The sequence below is a fragment of the Eschscholzia californica genome, unplaced genomic scaffold (genome assembly GCF_041429995.1).
Source record: "Eschscholzia californica isolate CP2 unplaced genomic scaffold, dmEscCali1.0.p SCAF_4, whole genome shotgun sequence".
Classification (NCBI taxonomy): Eukaryota; Viridiplantae; Streptophyta; class Magnoliopsida; order Ranunculales; family Papaveraceae; genus Eschscholzia; species Eschscholzia californica.
The window spans coordinates 55,902,039-55,918,987 of record NW_028238461.1 but is presented as its reverse complement, the minus strand read 5'-3'; the positions used below and the strand labels follow the sequence as shown (position 1 = coordinate 55,918,987).

Genomic DNA, 16,949 nt, shown 5'->3' with positions numbered 1-16,949 from the left:
ATTATCCATGTAAACAATGTGATTTTATCACTTATTAATGGAAATGGTTCCCTTGGCTTAAAAAAAAAAAAAAAAAAAAAAAAATATTGATGAATATTGAATGGGTATGACTGCGATAGAGAGAGGGGTTGGGAAAAGTGTCCGCAGGTGGAGCAACCTCCGGGCATATATCCCTTTTGTCACCCAGAGTAAAAAAGATCTCATACACCACTGCCTCCCTTCCCCCGCCATTTTAAAATCCCCCCATCCCCACCCTCCCACAACCATCAACTAGTATAGTAGTATTTACCTTACTTAAGTGGTGTTGTTCTTTAAGTTACTACTCTTTCATTTCTTACCGTTTCACATGTAAATTTTATCTTAGACGTTCCAAACCCAATTGTTACTTGTTAGGGGGTTTGTTGCTAAACAAGACTACAAGGTCTACCCAAAAGACCTCGACAATCTCTATATCCCAGGGTCCAAATGCTACTCGCGTAAGGAAGAGATAAAATGAAATTTTTAGAGTAATTTTAAGTAGTGATATATATTGGAGAGCCGAAATGGAGAAATTTCACCGACATCCACACACTTATAAGTGTGGGGTTGAGATGGATGATTGACCATGACAAGGCCTTTCCATCACCACTATACCATTGGTAATGGATTCATGAAAAAGCAATTGAATTTATGATCCTAGGTGAAAGATGAAGAAAAGAGAATTTCTCATTAGGTTTAAAAGATACAAGTGCTTGAGTATTTATAATCTCTTAACCTATGAAAGAGAAAACTAAAACAGAAATTAACAAACTTTAACTACTTCTTAACAAACTATTAGTTCATAACTATTTGTTTAACAGAATCCTTCTATTAGCACCCACCACTTCTATCAATACCACCATACTTAGCTTTTGTAATCTTTAGAAGTTAACACCTTGAATACACCACCATCTCATACTCTAACATCCCCCCTCAAGATCAGGAACCGAGAGGGACATGAGCTTGGTTCGAAGATGAATGAATTGAGCTGGAAGCAAGCCTTTGGTAAATAGATCTGCTGGCTGATCCTCAGTAGGAATGTAGCTAATCACCACAGAGCCATTTGCTACCAAATCTCTTAAGAAGTGATAATCAACCTCAATGTGTTTCGTTCGAGCATGAAACACAGGGTTGGAAGCAATTGCCTTAGCACCTACATTATCACAATAGAGCATAAAAGGCATAGTAGGGATAATATGAAGCTCAGACAACAAATAAGAGATCCATAGAACTTCAGCAACAGTAAAGGACAGTGCCATATACTCAGCCTCTGTTGAGGATCTTGCTACTGTTGGTTGTTTCTTAGAGCTCCAAGAAACCAATGAATTTCCCAACATAATGCAGAAACCAGTAGTACTTCTCCTAGTGTCAGGGCAACCAGCCCAATCTGAATCAGAGAATGCTACAATTTTAGTAATATCACCCTTTGAAATAGTAATTCCACAGTCCACTGTTCCTTTTAAGTACCTCAATATCTTCTTCAAAAGTAGGAAATGAGAATCACATGGCTGCTGCATAAACTGAGCAGCATAGTTAACAGCAAAACAAATGTCAGGTCTTGTTGTAACCAGGTACTGTAAGCCCCCTACTAAAGTTCTGTAAACAGTTGGATCTGTCATAGGAGTACCATCTAATTTTGAGAGTCTGTTGCCTGAAGAAACAGGGGTTGAACTAGCCTTACAATCCAAGAGATCAGCTTTCTTTAACAATTCAAGGACATACTTTTTCTGGGTTAGTAAAATTTCAGATGAAGTAGGAGCATAATTCACCTCAATACCCAGAAAGTAGTGTAAGTACCCCAAATGTTTCATGGCAAACTCTGTGCTTAGATTATCAATTAGTTGATCCAAGAGTGTGTTAGAACTTCCAGTAAGGATGATATCATCCACATACAAAAGAAGAACTACAATATGAGAAGAGACCTTATGAATAAACATAGAATGGTCATGAGCACTCTTGAGAAACCCCAAAGTTAAGAGATAAGCACCAAATCGATTGAACCAAGCTCTTGGAGCTTGTTTCAGTCCATAAAGACTTTTGTGTAGAAGACAAACATGATTGGGTTTATCTGGATCAACAAAACCTTGTGGTTGCTTCATGTAAACAGTTTCTTCTAAAATACCATGAAGAAAAGCATTTGATACATCAAGTTGATGTATATGCCATGAGTTTGAAATAGCAATATTCAATACTGTCCTAATAGTGGTTGCTTTCACTACTGGACTAAAGGTTTCAGTATAATCCAATCCTTCATGTTGGTGAAAGCCCTTTGCAACCAACCTTGCCTTATACCTCTCTATTTGACCATCTGATCTGTATTTTATTTTAAACACCCACTTACACCCTAAGACATTCATATGCTCTTGAACAGGAACTAGAGACCAAGTGTGGTTCTGTTGTAGAGCTAAGAATTCCTCATTCATAGCTTTACACCAGTTTGGATTTGAACTGGCTTGTTTGAAAGTATTAGGTTCTTGTGATTCATTGAGAATGGATAAGAAAGATGAATGTAAAGGATGTCTTATAGTGAAATGAGTAACATGATCAGGCAAATATTTAGGTTTAGTAATCCCATTTCTTGATCTGGTTTTCATACCATGAGTTGGTAGAACAAATGATTGAGAAGTTGAAGATGAAGTAGGACTATCAATAGGACTTTCTTGATTAGCAGTACTAGGATTAAAGTATGGTAAAGGAGGATTAAGAACTTGTAATGGTGCAGTAAGAGAAGATGTGCTAGGAGTAGAAGAATGAGTCAAAGTTTGAAATGGAAACTCAGTCTCTGAAAATATCACATTCCTAGACATGTAAACTTTACCACTATTTAAATCCAAGCATTTGAACCCCTTGAAAGATAAGCTATATCCAATGAAGACACATTTGATAGCTTTAGGACTCAATTTATCTTCCCTATAGGCCTCTAAGTGTGGATAACAGGCACAGCCAAACACTTTAAAGAGAGAGTAATCAGGCAGCTTATCAAAGAGAACCTCAAATGGTGATTTACTACCTAATACCTTGGTAGGAAGCCTATTTATAATATAGATGGCAGTAGCATAAGCCTCAAACCAAAAATGTTTAGGAGCATGAGCTTGAAAAAGAAGAGTGTTACCTATTTCAGTGAGGTGTCTGTTCTTCCTTTCAGCTCGACCATTCTGCTGAGGTGTGTAGGGGCATGAGCATCTAAAGGTTATACCACATTGATCAAGATAAGATTTGAAATCACCCTTAGCCAATTCAGGAGCACCATCACTCTGGAATTGTTTTATGGATGTAGAGAATAGATTTTCACTAAGTTGTTTGAACCTTTTGAAGCATTGAAGGCTATCAGACCTCAATTTGAGAGGGAACAACCAAACATGTCGGCTGAAGTCATCTAAAAAGAGAATATAATACCTGTACCCCTCTTTAGAAGACACTGGAGAAGGACCCCAGATATCACAGTGTATAAGAGAAAGAGGTGAAGATGTATAAGACTCAGAAATAGCAAATGGTAATGATTTGCTTTTAGCCAATTTGCAATAATGACATGAACCCTCAGAATCCTTTTGATCAATGTGAATAACTTTGTTTCTGTGAAGAAGATGCAATATAGAATCTGATGGGTGACCAAGCCTTTGATGCCAAATAGAAGAAGAAGCAGCCAAGACAGAAGTATAAACCTCTATAGGTGAAGGCTTTTGTACTTTGAAAGTAATAGGATATAAGTTGTTAACTATAGGTCCTTCATTTAACACTTTCTCAGACCACAAATCTCTTACTTTATAGGCCCAAGGAGAGAATTGAACTATACACTGATTATCTTTGGTGAATTGAGAGATTAACAGTAGATTTCTTTGGATATGAGGAACAAGTAGCACATTTTGTAGATGAAAATTGTGAGATGATGTGATCAAATTAGCATCACCAGTGCTCTTAATGGGAATACACATCCCACTACCCACCATGATTGAGTCCTTGCCATCATAATCCTTCTTATTTGACATTGTGGCAATATCATTAGTCATATGGCTAGATGCCCCAGTATCTGCTAGCCATACTGACTCAGTGGTATGTATTGACATTGGAGAGATCTCCTCTGGTTCAGAATGAACCAAGAAAGCCATATGAGCTTCTTCATGTTCAAACTCTTCAGCCATACTACCAAAATTAGCTTCATATATATCCTCTTCTGAATTTGAGAAGGGATTGAGATCAATTTTGTGGTGATTCTGATCTTAACACTCACCTTCCTCAAAAATGTGAAGACCAGCAAAGTTGTGTTTTGTTTGATTGTAAGAATTGTTATAGGCTATAGGTTTCTTGAACTGATTTTGAAATTCATTACTATTATGAAAATTATTGCTATTATGATTATGATTGCTGTTATGATTATTGCTATTATGAAAATTATTGCTATATTTTGGATATTGATTATGGTTATTGTTGGATTGATAGTATTGGTTATGGTTATTTGGTAGATCATCATTTGGAAGGTATCTAAACCTACATTTTGAGGCAGAATGACCCCATTTTCGACATATACCACAAGGAATGGTTGAAAAATCAAATTCAGCTGCTTTAAAACCAGGGTGATAAGATTTAGGTGTAGAATTATTGATAAAAGACTGTTTATTAGAATATGAGATTTGAGATGATGGAAAATTACCTCTGTTGATTGAAGGAGATCGATTAGGTGGTTTTGCTTGTTGATTAGAAAACCTAATTGGTTCCTTCTTGACATAATAAGCAGAATTGATATCATCTCCTTCTTGAATAGAAAGCCACTGTTCATGATGGAGAAGTCTTGTTCGAAGATCAGCAAAGGATTGTGTTGAATCCTTATTGTGCATAATAATGTCAAATTGATTATACTCTTTGCCAAGACCTTGGAGAGTAATTCTGCATAATTCCTTATCTGAAATCTTCTCATTGACTGCTATTAAGGCATCAGATAAAGACTTGATTCGACGAAGGTATTCAGTAATAGATGAATCTCCTTTTCTAACATGTTGAATTTGATATCTTAGAGTTGTAATCCTAGATTCATACTCTTCAACAAAGGATGAAGAAAGAAAATTCCAAATCTCATGAGCAGTGTTTAATCCAAGAACATCAGCAGATATAGATCGACTGAAAGTAGATTTAAGACAAGATTTGACATAACTATCAGTCTTTCGCCATAAGAAAAATTCAGGATTAGGTATCTCTCTTCCTCCTTCAACTATAGTTGGTGATGGAGCAGTAATAGAACCATCAACATAGCCAAATAGATCGGCTCCTATCAAAATCGAAACAAATTGATCTTTCCAAATCAAATAATTCGTGCTATCTAGTTTTTCAGATACATAATTTGATAGATGAGAGATCGATGAACTTGAATTTGATGGAATAAGAGGTGTTGAAGAAGATGAAGCCATGATTGAGTTTTAGAGAGAGAAAATTACAGTAGAGAGAGAGAAGAGAGATGAAGAAGAAAGCTAATTTGATTCCCGCTCTGATACCATGAAAGATGAAGAAAAGAGAATTTCTCATTAGGTTTAAAAGATACAAGTGCTTGAGTATTTATAATCTCTTAACCTATGAAAGAGAAAACTAAAACAGAAATTAACAAACTTTAACTACTTCTTAACAAACTATTAGTTCATAACTATTTGTTTAACAGAATCCTTCTATTAGCACCCACCACTTCTATCAATACCACCATACTTAGCTTTTGTAATCTTTAGAAGTTAACACCTTGAATACACCACCATCTCATACTCTAATACTAGGTATATTTAGGGCTGGGAAAACGGCCCGGAAACCCGCGATCCGGCCCGTTCGGCCCGAACCGTGAGAGACCGATGACCGAAGCAGCCCCGAGCCGGGCTAGCCCGGCCCGATATAGCGGGCTAATAGGGCCGGGCTCGGACTGGTTCTCAATTCCGAGTCCCGGCCCGTTAAGCCCGTCCGAGTCCCGGCCCGATGCATAGCCCGACGACCAAGCCCGACGACCGAAGCCCGAAATATAGCCCGACAGTGTACCCGTGTAATCCGCGTGTCATTTTCAATCCAACGGCTGAGATAGGGCGCCCCTTCAAATCACATCTCAGCCGTTGGATTAAAACGACCACCCTATAAAAGCCTCACAGCCTCTCTCTCCCTCTCCGCCTCTCTCTCTCTCCTACCACCAGTAGAAAGTAGAAACCTTTGACCTGTAACCCTAAAACCGAAAATGGATCTCTTCTCTCCGCCTCTCTCTCTCTCTCTACCAGTAACCCCAAAGCCAAAGAAAACCTAAAGCTTCTATACCGAAAACCTAAAGCTTCATCTAAACCGGGTTAGTATCTACAAAGCTTCAACGAAAACCAGTAACCCTAAAGCCAACGAAACATTAAAGTTTTACCTTCATCATCCAACCGATAGGATCGACAAAAATGGTTAGTATCTTCTCTCTACCTTTAGTCTTCTACTGTTTCTAATGATGCATGCGATGTGGGTTTCGAGTTGGACTTTGGAGAAACCGAGAAATGGATCTACTTCTGAGTTCGGACTTGTGATGATGTTCGGTTAAGGTATACGCTGATGATCATTAAGATCAGATGAAGCGGTTAAGCCTTGAACTCATCTTAGATAGGTTTTTTGTTTTTATTTTCTGTTATGATCTTGTTATTTGTTTTTTATTTGTGAAAATTTATAGTATATTGTTATTAGATCTTAGATAGTTAGTTTAATCTTATAATGTTAACAGATCTGTTTGATCAGACAGATCAGAGTTCTAAACCTTTGATCTGTCTGATCAAATAGATCGATTAGGGTCTGTTGTTAATGTAATTTTTTTTTTTTTTTTTTGTGATTGATGAAAGACGATGTAAGATGTACCATGTACAGACACAAAAAATAGTGGAATTTTTTTTTTTTTTTTTTTGTTCTGAAACAGAACACTCATTTGATTAAATATATCAAACTCAAATGAGTGTTCTGTTTCAGAACCGTTAGATCTCTTTGATACAAGATGATAGATCATAGTTCATAGATAATTATCTTAATTTTAGTTCTGAAACAGAACACAAACAATGAGTTTGATCTGTTTAATCAGACAGATCTGAGTCGTCTGACTATCGATCTGTCTGATTAAACAGATCCGAGTGTTCTGTTTTAGAACCATTAAGTAATTAATAATATTTGTAGATCTCTTCTTTTAGAACCATTAGATCTCTTTTTTTATACAACTTAGTAAGACTAGAATCTAGATCATAGATTAAAGTAGTTTTTTTTCAAACAACTTAGTCAGACATCACAGATCTGAGCCAACATGATGATCTTGCCTTCATTTCTTCTTTTTTTAAAACTATTCTCCTTTTCTTCTTTTCTTCTTTTTTCTAAAACTATTCTCTTTTTCTTTTCTTTTTTTATTTTTGTTAAACTACTACTCTTCTCTGTTTTTTAAAAACAATTGTTCTCTCTGTTTTTAAAAAACAAATCTTCTCTCTATTTTTAAAAAACAAATCTTCTCTATGTTTTTCTTATAAAAGAGTAGTTACAAAAAACAATTCTTTTCTATAAAACAATTCTTCTCTCTGTTTTTAAAAAACAATTCTTCTCTCTGTTTTTAAAAAACAAATCTTCTCTGTTTTTTTATAAAACAATTCTTCTCTCTGTTTTTTTATAAAAGAGTTGTTACAAAAAACAATCTTTTTACAAAACAACTCTTTTTTATAAAACAATTCCTCTCTCTGTTTTTACAAAACAATTCTTTTTTATGACAACTCTTTCATGTTAAAGTACTATTCTCTTCTCTTCTCTCTTTTTCTTTCTTCTAAGTTCTTAAACTTGTCTATTTCTGACTTCTATATTTCTTACCTTCTCTGTAGGACTCAAGATTTCAGACTGGATCACTTGTCATTCCAGTTTTGGATACGTTGTTCAAACACTTAGAAGGACCGAATTGATGAAGAACCTATATGGTTCTCCCAATTGTGGACACTTCTTTGTTGTTAGAACACCGTAACCAAAATGGGTGGTTCAAGGAAGCTGGTTAGAAATTGAATGTCCGAACGAATATTGATGTTCCTTCAAACCGATGATGAATTTCGTTATCTTAGATCTCTCATGAACTCAGCTTAGTAGAATGACTTTCTATGTTGGCTGTGGTTCTACTTAGGTTGATTTGACGGAGAGTCAGAGTGGTGCTCATGGAGAAATATCTCCTGCTGGTACTGCTGATCCTCCTGTTCCTGGTGTGTCTGCTCCTGCTGGTTCTGCCGCAGGCGAAGTAGATGTGCTGACTGGAACGTCAACCTGTTCTAGAGGCAGATCTTCTAAGGTTTGGGACTTTTATTCCTTTCATGATGCTCCTGATCCTAAAAATGGAGGCAAGATCATTAAAATGGCCAAATGTAACTTTTGTGGCATTTCTCGTAACTCGAAATCTTCTAACGGGACAACACATTTCAAGAGGCACACATTTAAGTGTGCTAAAGCACTAAAAATCGACTTGACTCAATCAAAGTTGGTACAGGATCCAAACAGTGGAAATATAGGTTCATTTCAGTTTAGTCAAGCGAGAGCTCGCAAAAACACGATCAAGCTTTTAATCCTTCGCGAGTTGCCGATGCAATTTGTGGAGGACCCCTTCTTTCAATTTTATATTACTGATTCCTTCCATCCTGGGTTCAAGTCATTTTCTAGGAGCACTGTTGGAAATGATATCCTTAAATACTTTAAGGAAGAAAAAGATGCACTTAGAAATGTTTTACTTAGTGCTCCTGGTCGAATTGCTCTTAAATCTGATATCTGGTCTTCGAACCAGAGGCTTAGTTACATGTGCATAACAACGCATTACATTGATGAAATTTGGTGTGTCCAAAAGAGAATCATCTCTTACATTCTGTTGGACAAGTCTCATACTGGGGAACACATTGCCAATGTTTTGTATGATAAGCTAACTAATGATTGGATGATATCTGGCAAAGTGTTTTCCTTGTCAATGGATAATGCTAGTGCAAATACTGTGTCTGTTTCTCGTTTAATTGAGTTAATGCCTCATTTACCATTGAGAGGCGAATTATTTCACGTTCGATGTTGCTGTCATATCTTGAACTTGGTTGTTCAGGATGGTTTTAAAGTTCCTCAGTTTAAAGAAATGCTTACACGGTTGAAAGGTTGTCTTGAATATATCTCTGCATCGGAGACTCGAAATGCACAATTTCGAGCACATTGTGAATCAAAGAACTATTCTCCTAAAAAATTGCAGTTGGATGTAAAACATCGTTGGAATTCAACCTATCTTATGTTGAGAAGTGCCCTTCCGTTTAAGGATCCGATTGACTCTTTCTTATCTGATCGATCTCCGCCTTTTGTCTTATCGAGTAGTGATTGGCTGCACGCCAATTTGTTGTACAAGTTTTTGAAGCCTTTTTATGAGGCAACCAACTTCTTTTCTGGTGTTGATTATGTGACTTCTAACTCCGTCTTGGAGTATTTGGTTGATATTGGGATGGTATTTTTAGATAATCGACATGATCCTATGTTTGCGGGCATTATTCATTTCATGGAAGCTAAATTTTGCAAGTATTGGGGTGAAACTCCCGTATTGTTTGGTGTTGCATGTATTTTAGATCCAAGGATCAAAATGAAAGTTCATATGCTCTTAACCGAACTTCAGAATTGTTTCGATACTTCGGCTCATGTTATCAAGTGTTCTACCGAGCAATCTGCCACCATGATCGGCAAGTTACGTGAATTATTTAAAGAGTATACGGCTGATTTGAGTGTGCCTACATCCGTTTCTTCGTCGTCTACTGTTGATCAACCTCAGAGTGAGCTCGATGGACCGTCTAGGCGTGGTGCTTTTTGGAGAAGTATTAAGAGAGTCCGAAAGGACCCAATAGCTACCGCTTCCGAAGAAATATCTAGATATGAGTCTGAGCCAGATCCTGCGGTCGATAATATTGAAAAGTTTGATGTTTTGGGTTGGTGGAGTGAGAACGAGAAGAGGTATCCGATTTTGTCCCGAATAGCACGTGATGTTCTTGCTGTCCCGGTTTCGACTGTTGCTTCCGAGTCGGCTTTCTCTTTAGGTAAAAGAATTTTGGGGGACTATCGGAGTAGCCTAACTCCGGAAATGTTGGAGTGTTGTGTTTGTCTTAAGGATTGGTGGAAGCATGAGCTTAATGTTACTTTGAAGGAGTTTGATCCGTTGAACGACGGGTTTCCCGAACCAACTCCTAGCATTTCTCAAGTTTGATTGCTAGATTAATGAACGAAGGAGAGAAATGTAACTTTTTGTTTATATTTTGGACTTTTTGTTATTAAAATGTTGGAGGGAGGGAAATGTACTTCTTTGTTATTAAAATGGGAGATTATGTAATTTTGTTTATGATATAATTTTATAATATATAATGGTTGGTATTTTAATTAATTATTGTTTTTTTATTAAATTATTATTTTATTATTAAATTATTGTTTATTTTATTTTTTTATTAATTCAATAAACCCGAGCCCGCCCGACCCGAGCCCGTTGAAACCCGTTCGGGTAGTCGGGCTCGGACGGGCCACGGGCACTTCAAGTGTTTGATACGCCCGGCCCGATCCGCCCGGCTCACTACCTCGGGCTCGGCTTATCCGAGCCCGATCCGCCCGAGCCCGCCATTTGGTAGCCCGAGCCCGACCGAGCCCGCCCGATTCCCACTCCTAGGTATATTGGTGGTAGTTGGAACAATGAACGCATCAATGTCCCCACCATGTACCCTCAAAACCCAAAAGTGCTTTTACCAATATTAATAAATGATCTTCAGTATCGCCTTCGACCCTACCCCTGTCTGTTACCGAACTGTTCTATTGTTTCCAAATCCTAAAGTAATCGTCTTCCTTAAACCATGTCTTTCCCATATATCCCCAAATGCCTAGACGGCTCTAATTCAAATATTGCGAGTTACTCGCTATTAATTTGCATTTAACTATGTGAACTTTCAACAAAAAAAAAAAAAAAAAAACTATGTGAACTGTTGACAAGGGGATCGATACCTCTACGGCTCTACCTGCATCCCACTTTCCTAAATATGGGGATGAAATGTGATTGCGGTCAAATCAGCTCAAAAGCGTTGGACGTGTCTCGTCGCTCCTCAACATTTTTTTCACCCTAATTCACGGCCAGAAAATACCCCTAGGTGTTGGTGAAATGTCACACAAACAAAAGTAAAATATTTTCAATCATTACAACTACACAGTATTTAATTTGCGAGTCTATCTTATTGAGCATTTGCTTCACATCACCGATAGTATATAGTATCAAATAAGTTAGTAGAGTTTCACCTAAAAATCTATTTATTATGAATATAAAGAATTAAAGACCATAAACCTCATAAATCCTACTATCAAAATATTCTTAATTTTTAACTATAAATTAAGTGAAATAAAATAATAAAATAGGTTATTTATCCATATCAGTTGTATATGATTATAACCATAAAATTGACCAATCATTTTTAGGGAAATCTAGTACTAGTGCTATGAGTACCTCACAAAAAATTTCAAAAATAATATCATGATGCTTCAGAGAAACGTATTATGAGATAAGGTTGAAATTTTGTTCTTATATCTTGATTATGGGTTCTTAAATTTGGTTATTATTATTAGGCCAGCGCTTTGGGGAAAGCTAAAAAGTTTCCGGGGTGTGAAGACTTGGTCAAATTGGTCAAATTTGTTTGACAATTGTTCTTCAACAGACCGGGACTCCGGCGAAGGGAAACCCCTTCGCCGGAGTTTAGAGAGAGAGAGTGTATTTTTTTTTTTTTTTTTTTAATGGTCGCCGGCCGGAAAATTTTCCGGCCGGCGACCTAATCAGAGAAGACAAAGAGGTGAGGTGGAGAGAGAGTGAGGTGAGGTGGAGATAGATTGAGGTGAGGTGGAGTGTTTTTTTTTATTTCCCCTTAAAATTTATTTCCCCGAAAAATCTCTAAAATTATACATATTCCGTTTAAAATTTCACACCCCGGAAACTATTTAGCTTTCCCCAAAGCGCTGGCCTATTATTATTATTGGTACTGTGGTACTGCCCAGTATTGGTATGATTAATAAGATATCTATTTCCAATTTAATTCCGAGATATTTTTATTGTGCCCCCTAAAGATGATCAACACACCAAAACGCCACCCCCAAAGATGAGCAGCTTCTAGTTGGTCTCTTTTTCATTTTTCCCCCAGTCAACTTTAACTGTTGGCTTCTCTTTTTTCCTTTCTACCCTTCTTCAAAATTCTTTCAATCCTCCTTTGTCACTTTTTTCGTGGTGGTTGCCTTTGTCTTCTTTTCCTTTTTATTTTTCTTGTGTGTCAACTTTAATTGTTGATTTTTTTTCGCCCCTCTTCATTTTTTTCGTCAGTCAACAACTAAAGTTAACCGACGGCAAAGAAATGAAAAAGGAGCTAAAACGGAAGCTAGTCATCTTTATGGCCCTATTGGTGAGTTAATTATCTTCAGGGGGCAAAGTACAATTATCCCTTTAATTAGAGAGGGACTAGTAGGGAGGAGAGGGAAATATATATAGCATAGGTAAGGGTGGGACCACGTAAAGAACCAGACAGTCCATGAGACTGTATTGGGATCCAAAGCAATCCAATAAATCAACCCCAACTCATTATCTCATAGACAAAAAGTTGAGCCTCTATTTTTTTTTTTTGCAGATTCCCTCCCTCAGAGCACAAAATGTCTTTTCATCTCTTTTCTCACATCCATCACCTTTTAGATCTCTCTATAAACATAAACTCCATTGTAATTATTACAATCTTCTGGAGTTTTTGTTATTTTGCGTGATATATGTTTGGATATGCTAGAATGGGTGAAAGCCCCAAAAAATGCTGGGTTAATGAGGTATTGCCCCAGTCCAAATCGAAAATGAGAGGGAACTCCAAAATGTCAGAGTAACCTGACATTTCCCTGTTTTTCTTTTTTTTATACCTATCTTGCCCATGGACATTAAGCCTCCACTCTCTTTAATGCCCAAATTGATTGGATATGCATTAAATGCACAATCCAAATCTTGACGCCCAAATCTTCCAAATTAGATTTCTTCCCTAATCTTGCGCCCTATTTCCTGGTTTTTAGTTCTTCTTTCTCTCTCTACAGATCTTTATTATCTCTTGCTCTCCATTTTCTCTCTCTATTTTAACTTTCCAGATTCAAGAAAAAAATAGATTACTAACTAGTTATGATTTTGGGGAGATGTTTGTTAGTTTAAGACAGAGATTCATCAACAAGTAAGATCTAATTTTTTCTTTATCTCTCTAGCAGTACAGCAGTACAACAAGCTTAAATTTTTTTTCTAGGGTGAAGATCAAAGAGGTTTAGATCTAAATTGAAGACCCAAATTTTGTTGAATCTTTTAGTACAAAATTTGGTATTTTTGTACGATTTTAAGACTATGAAAGTTGAAGATTGAAGACTCAAATTCAGAATTCAAGAACATGAAAGTTGAAGTTTGAAGAGTCAGATCCAGACAATTTCAGTATGTATGTATTATTTCGGTTTTCAAAGGCTTGATGATATTTTTTTTTACATATGAGGATAAGAATGATACGAGGAGGGATTGTGTCTTTTTTTTTCTAGTGTGACGTTGGTGATGAAGAAGAAGATGATAAAGTGGGATTGGTTTGTATTTCATTTGTTGATGTTAATAAATTCAGATCAACTATTTTTCGATTTAATGGTGAAGAGTTAGATCGGTGATTTTTGGTTTATGGAAAAAAGCCAGATTCGTTGGGATGTGTAAGCAGTAAATTTGGAAGCAACAAGTTTGGACATTGATTTATTAATGGCGAAGAATTTAAGTCTAATGTTTGTGTCTCTATCTCCATCTCTCACACAATCTGAATCTAGATAGGAACCCTAAATCCAGATATATCGAAGAGGAAGAGGAAGGTTACTGAAGAACAGTTTATCATATTAAGTTTCCCTGAATTTGTGAATGATTTTTTCTTGAAATGTAATTTACAGTACTGGACATTGGATTGTGTATTGTACATAATAAAATTTCTTATACTTTCTATTCAAGAAGTGTCTAATACATAACAAAATATCCAGCACATAAAAAAATGTCCAGTACATAACAAAATGTCTTATGAATTTTCAATGAAATAGTTTACCTTTTGACAGGAATGTATAGGAAATTTTATTATGTACTGTACATAACAAAATTTCCTACACTTTCTTTTCAATAAGTGTTCAGTGCATAACAAAATGCCCAGTACATATGAAAATGTCCAATACATAACAAACTTTCCCATACTTTCTAATCATATGTCTAGTACATAACAAAATGTCTTATGAATTTTTAATGAAATAGTTTACCTTTTGAAAAGAATGTACAGGAAATTTTATTATGTACTGTACATAACAAAATTTCCTATACTTTCTTTTCAATAAGTGTTCAGTACATAACAAAATGCCCAGTACATATGAAAATGTCCAGTACATAACAAACTTTCCCATACTTTCTAATCATATGTCTAGTACATAACAAAATGTCTTATGAATTTTTAATGAAATAGTTTACCTTTTGAAAGGAATGTACATGAAATTTTATTATGTACTGTACATAACAAAATTTCCTACACTTTCTTTTCAATAAGTGTTCAGTACATAACAAAATGCCCAGTACATATGAAAATGTCCAGTACATAACAAACTTTCCCATACTTTCTAATCATATGTCTAGTACATAACAAAATGTCTTATGAATTTTTAATGAAATAGTTTACCTTTTGAAAGGAATGTACAGGAAATTTTATTATGTACTGTACATAACAAAATTTCCTACACTTTCTTTTCAATAAGTGTTCAGTACATAACAAAATGCCCAGTACATATGAACATGTCCAGTACATAACAAAATTTCCCATACTTTATAATCATATGTACATTACAATACTTTTGGTTATGTATTTTACATAATAAAATGTCTTGTAAATTTTTATTAAAATAAGTTACATTTTGGAAGGAATGTATAGGATATTTGATTATGTATTGTACACAAGAAAATTCCCTATACTTTCTTCCGAGAAAGTGAAAGAAAATAGCTAGAAAGAGAAAAAATAGAAAAGTAATTCATTTCCTGTGCATAACTTTTTTTTCCCTGTACAAAACTTTTTTTTCCCTGTACAGAAAAAATAGAAAAGTAATTTATTTCCTCTGAACCCGACTTTCTTCCCTGTACAGGTCTGTTTTTCATCTCACTTGCTGATCCCACTTCAGGTTTGAAGGACTTTCCCTTCTTTTTATTACTTTCTCCTATTGTTTCTTCGGGTGTTTTTCTCTTTCGTATAGACCGGTCGGGTACTTCAGTAGTTCCCGTAGCTGGAGTCTGTAAACAAAATAAACCAGGAACAAACTTGTGCTACCCATTATAACAAACACTTTATAACTGACATTAAAAGTTCAATGTTATTTCATGGACATACATTTTTCAGTACATTGGGATAGGTACAGTGTGTTATTAATCGAGAATAAGCCTGTTTACAATACATGAAATGATGTACCAGAAATCAATGTTTGTTCTAGTGCATAGCGTCATGTACTGAGAATAAGAAAATGCACAGGAAACAACTTTATAGGAAGTAGAAGAAATCAGTATAACCCCATTAGGGCTCTTAAAAGTTCAATGTTATTTCATGGACATACATTTTTCATTACATGGGGATAGGTACAGTGTGTTATGAAGACCCTTTTTTGGTTAGCACATTTTACATTAACTCCATGAAATGTACAGGAAATATAATTATGCACTGGAAGTATAATTATGCACTGGAAATATATATATATGTACAGTAAGGAAATTACTTTAGTTTTTGGATGTAGGGCTGCTCCACTGGCTTCCCCCTTCCCCTTAGTTTTGCCTTGTGATTTGCTGCTTACAACAACAGCTTCCTGTCATTGAAGACCACTTTTTGGTTAGCACATTTTTACAATAACTCAATTAAATATACAGGAAATAATACTGTTACATTACTAAGTGTCCATTCTACTCGTTGAAGTGTTCAGGAAGAAATCATATGTATTGGAAATATATTTACGTACAGGTAATAAAAACATGTACTTTGACCAAACTGGGGTACGGGTAATGTCAAGGTTCCTCTTATACAACCAGAATGCATTTTGGGAATATGTACATGAAATAAATTTATGTACAGGGAATACACTTGTGTACTGAAATGAAATTTGTGGACTGCCTTTAAAGAAGTAATGTAATGTCAAATTTTTCATGTAGGGTGCAATGTTTTATGTACTGTAAAATATTGTAAATAAAAGCAAGACTTGCCTTTTCATTTCTGTTGCTTCTTCGTTTTCCCCTCTGATCTTCAATATGATCCGATTTTGACAGAATGTTAGATCTTGTTGTCATTGGTTCAATGATCGTTACCCGTTTCGCCGTCTTTTTTTGTGAGTTAGGGTTTACCATCTGCATGAAGAAAAGGCAAAATAGAAAACCGAAACTCAAAAACAAACTCAAAATCCCTAAAAACATAAACCCTAAAAACAAAAACAAACTCAAAAACCCTAAACTCTGTTACGAAAAAAACCAAGAACAAGATGTAGAAGTGAAGAGGCTACTCACTGTTCCAATCGAAGATGATTTTGAAAAGATGAAAGAGGATGTTGTTCGATTTTTGGTTCCTTTTGGTTTAGGAGTAAGTTGTTTTGCCCTAATATCACTCTGAACAAGATGTTGGTTTAGGAGTAATTTTGAATAGAGAAGAAAGGTTTTAAGAGAACAAGAGATTTTTTTTGAAGAAGAAAGTGGTTTTACTTTGGTTTCTCACCCAAGAACAGGATGAAAGTAAAGATTTTAGTGGGAAGAAGAAAGGTTTTTGGAGAGAGAAAGAAAAAGTGGAAGGCGTGGGTTTGAATTGAGGGGATGGGACGGTTGAGTGTAAATCAGGAAAGAAAAAGAGGTGCGTCAGAGATTTGGGAGAGAT

At 35.8% G+C, this 16,949-nt stretch overlaps 1 protein-coding gene across 1 annotated transcript in view; it reads left to right on the top strand.

Annotated features, from left to right (window-relative positions):
* Positions 1-5,484: 5,484 nt before the first annotated feature.
* The window catches only part of LOC147546516 (uncharacterized), a 36,497-nt gene continuing 25,032 nt past the window's right edge, over positions 5,485-16,949 (top strand). The window contains exon 1 of the mRNA XM_086635174.1: positions 5,485-5,494. The gene's annotated coding sequence lies outside the window, so the exon portion shown is untranslated. The remainder of the gene's footprint in view (positions 5,495-16,949) is intronic.